Source organism: Propithecus coquereli, unplaced genomic scaffold (assembly GCF_000956105.1).
Source record: "Propithecus coquereli isolate 6110/MARCELLA unplaced genomic scaffold, Pcoq_1.0 Scaffold329, whole genome shotgun sequence".
Lineage (NCBI taxonomy): Eukaryota > Metazoa > Chordata > Mammalia > Primates > Indriidae > Propithecus > Propithecus coquereli.
This window is the reverse complement of record NW_012148941.1, coordinates 2,538,391-2,542,704: the sequence shown is the minus strand read 5'-3', so window position 1 is coordinate 2,542,704 and position 4,314 is coordinate 2,538,391.

Here is a 4,314-nt window from a genome sequence, read left to right as displayed (position 1 = left end):
GGACACTTGTGAAGGATGAGAAATGCTCAGAAGAGATGATAAAAAGAATACTGGAAAAATCCACCGTAATGTTGTCAGGTGTGATGGTTACCACTGTATTATTATAGAGGTCTCTGATTGGACAGAATACTGCATTAGCAAAATCAATTCAACAGTATTAATGCAATAAGAGAAGTTCACACATTAGCAAGAGATAAGTCTGTTGACCTTGTAAATGCTCCTCACTGAATAATATGAAGGCCCCAAAGCCTCCTCCAGGAGTGAGCAAAATCCTTGGGATCTGAGGCTGCCTGTGGAAGGTTCCGAGGGTGCACAGAGGAGTAGAAGAAAGCGCAGAGGAGATAAGAGAGGGGACCAGATAAGGAGACTCCATGATACTATTCAAGCTGCTCTCATTTCAGGTGGACTCTCTATGGACTGATTACTGTTCTTATGGAAAAAAGAAGGAAATAATTTGCCAAAATCTCCGGGCTCTATGAGCATGCATGATCTACCAAAAGTAGGATTATCTTTTCGATAACTGACAGGTCAACACACCCTCCCAGATGTTATGGACACAGGTCCCATTAATTGAATAAATGAATGAAGAAAATAAGCAAAAAGAAATCTGTAAACCTTGGAAGGGAAAATAGCAATCTCCATCCATTCTTTGATTGACTTCTTTATATTTGTTTTCAACCATGTTGTTATTTTTATCTATTTATATTTACACAGGCTGTTTCCTCTGCCTGGAAACTTAGTCCCCGGTACATCCATATAGCCATTCCCTTACTTCCTCCAAGTCAGCTCAAATTTCACTTTTCTTAGTCCAGACCTACACAGACTCCCTATTTAAAACAGCTGCCCACACTTCCGTCTCAGTATTGGATTTTCCTGGGCCTGCTCTGTTTTTTTTCCCATTGTGCATATCACTTCCTTATATTCTACTTTACTTACTATGCCTATTGTCTGTCTCTTCCCCAATAAACTGTGAACTCCACACAAACAGAGGCTTATTCCTACCTTGTTTACCTCGATATCCCTGGCACAAGGTAGGCATGCAATAAAAATTTGTTTTATGAATAAGGACATGAAAATGTCAGTCAGCCATCCTTTCTGTCACTAATATTTAGAATTACTGTGGTCCGTACATAGATTCTTTCCAAAAAGATTATAGTAATTTGTACTTCCGACTAGTCATATATGAGCATGCTTATTTTCTTGTATTCTTGTGAGCATTACATGTTATCAGTCTTTTGAGTTGTACACTATTGGGCACAAATATACCACATTGGTTTTTAAATTTCATGTGTTTATTAATCATTTTCATGTTCACTTCTAAGAGCTGCCTGTTTATTTCTTTTGGTCACTTTTATTTTGGATTCTCTTTTTTTTAACTTGAGGGGTTCTTTTATAAATTTACTTCATTTCTTATCTATCAGATACAGTCTAAATGCTTTATTCCATATTATGTTTGCCTTTTAAACGTTTGACTTGAAACATTTCGATATGTTTCTGTTCAAAGAAATGTAAAAATATGAACGTTTCTTTTTATTATCCAGATGAAACAAAAGATGTTTATTTTTCTAGCCAAATTCTATGATGCCTTTTTGCAATAAAGGATTGTTTTGAAGGATCTAGGCTCTTAATCAAATTGCAGTTGAAGTTAATAGCAAGGGCAGGAAACTGTCAGCAGATGACTTTGTACACAAAGTATCTCCCTTCAGGAACAAGGAAAAAAGAAAGATAACTATTAGGCTGGTTTGGATAATTTGGCCTATAGCAGAACTCTTTGTAAGTCAGTGATAAGTGACAAAGTTTTTCTTTTCCTTTGTTTTTAGTAAAACAGAAAACCCATTTGTCCTCAGGATCATCAAGCCATGATTGTGTGAGCAAAGAATAACAATTTCATAAAATAATACATTCCATTTGTATAATGATTTACAGTTTTCCAAGGACTTTCACAAATATTATCAGATTTGCTCCTCAAGAACAAAATCATTTTTCAGGAAAGTAAACCAGAAGTTCCTAAAAGCTAACTCAGGTGATCGGGATCCAAAGTCAACTCTGTGACAGAGCCAGACCCCCTGGCTCCTATGCAGTTGATTCTAGTCAACTGAATTATTTAGGGTTTCCATAAATAAAAATGTTAAAGTAAGAAACCAATATTAGAATGTTAAGTAAAGCAGGTTGAGCCTGAAAATAGATTTTTCCTTTTTGTTCTAACAAAATTTTTAAGTTCTCATCTATCTCCTCCTGTCTTACAAAAAAACGGTGACATCTACCTGGTGACTATCCTCGGCCCTGGTTAGTGTTTACAATTCATAGACTACAAGTCAACAGTGTCAAGACAAAAAGGCTCTGGCAAATCCTGCTCTATTCTTTTAACATCCACTGTGATCTGTGTGCAGGCCACAGCACACATTTCCAAGGTGGGGCTCATTTATATAATCGGAAAGACTTTGGGCTCGCTTAGCTTCATAAATCAAGCTTAATTCCATATCCACCCACCTCTTCCTGACTCAGCTGGCCCCTGCCATTCTTAATTAATTCCGTTTGTGCCTGGCATTTTTAATCTTTTATGCCACTTGTTTCCAAATACTCTTTTTATCAAGGCCTGGATGGGTTACCATTCCATTCAACCCTTACTGTTTTTGTTTCTCAATTCTTGATTACTGTGTTTCAGAGTTTGGTTTCATTGAGTCATGAACTGGATAGCAGCTCGAACTTTCCCCTTATTTCAAATAATTCTGGCCTTTGGCACTGCCCTAGTATTTAGCCTGAGACATGAGAAGACCTTGATCTGCCAAATAAGAGATGAGCCGGCCAGCAAGGTTGCAGTCTGGAGACCAACTTATGTCAGCATTGCCTCCTGCCAATAAACAAAGGACTTCAGGCAGTCTGGGAGAAAGGTTCAGAGAATTATGGTGTTGTTCTTGTGCCATATATGATTATGAGAATTTTGGCTTGAAACCACTTGTGGGATTTGCTCACACAAATTTGTTACGGAATATCCATTTTTCTGCTGGTAATGCACTGCCAATAAAATAAAATAAGGCAGAGGTTTCTTAGGGTGCCTACAGTTACTTTCTATTAGAACAGTCTTCTTCTTGCATCACTTGTTTTTCTTCTAGAGAAAATTTGTTAACCCATATATTTCTGAAATGTAGCTTAACTTAATACAATTCCAAGGCAGCAGAAATTTCTCAGGGGTGACAGCATAGCAAGAATGTTGAAAATAATATTGTAGTCTAACCATCAACTTTACGGCTTATAGCACTATAGCTTTCCTCAAACTAGGTCACTGTCATCTGCCTTGGAATTTATTGTCAAAGGCAGGGACCATTACCAAATTCACTTATTCTAACAGATTTTGGGTGGAGTCATTAAGGTTTTCTATATATAAGATCACGTAATCTGCAAACAGAGACAATTTTACTCTCTCCTGTCCAATTTGGATGCTTTTTATTTCTTTCTCTTGCCTAATAGGTCTGGCTACGATTTAAAGTACTACATCGACGTGGTGAAAGTGAATATCCTTGCTTTGTGCCTAAGCTTAGAAGAAAAGCTTTCAACTTTTCACCATTGAGGATGATGTTATCTGTTGGCTTGTCATATATGGCTTTTACTATATTGGAGTACATTCCTTTTATACCTAATTTGTTCTGAGTTTTTATCATGAAAGGATATTGAATTTGGACAAATGCTTTACCACATACTATATTATTTTTATTCCTCATTCTGTTAATGTGTACTAGATGTATTGATTTGTGTATATCAAACTATCCTTGTATCTCAAGGATAAATTACACTTGATCATGGTGTATGATCTTGTTAATATGCTATTGAATATGGTTTGCTAGTATTCTATTGAGGATTTTTGCATCAATGTTTATAAGGGGTATTGGCCCATAATTTTCTTTTCTTGAAGTGTCTTTGTCTGGCTTTGGTATCAGGGTAATACTGGCTTTGTAAAATAAGTTTAGAAGTGTTCCCTCCTCTTTACTTTTTTGAGAGAGTTTAAGAAGGATTGGTATTAACTCTTATTTAAATATTTGCTAGAATTCACTAGTGAAGCCATCAGTTTCTGAGCTTTTCTTCATGGGAAGGTTTTTGATGACTAATTCAATCTCTTTACTAGTTATTGGTCAATTGAGATTTTCTATTTCTTCATGATTCAATATTGATAGGTTGTATATTTCTAGGAATTTATCTGTTTCTTCTAGATTATCCAATTTGTTGACATATAATTGTTCATAGCAATCTCTTATGATTCTTTGCATTTCTATGGTATCAGTTTTAATGTCTCCTCTTTCGTATATAATTTTATTTATT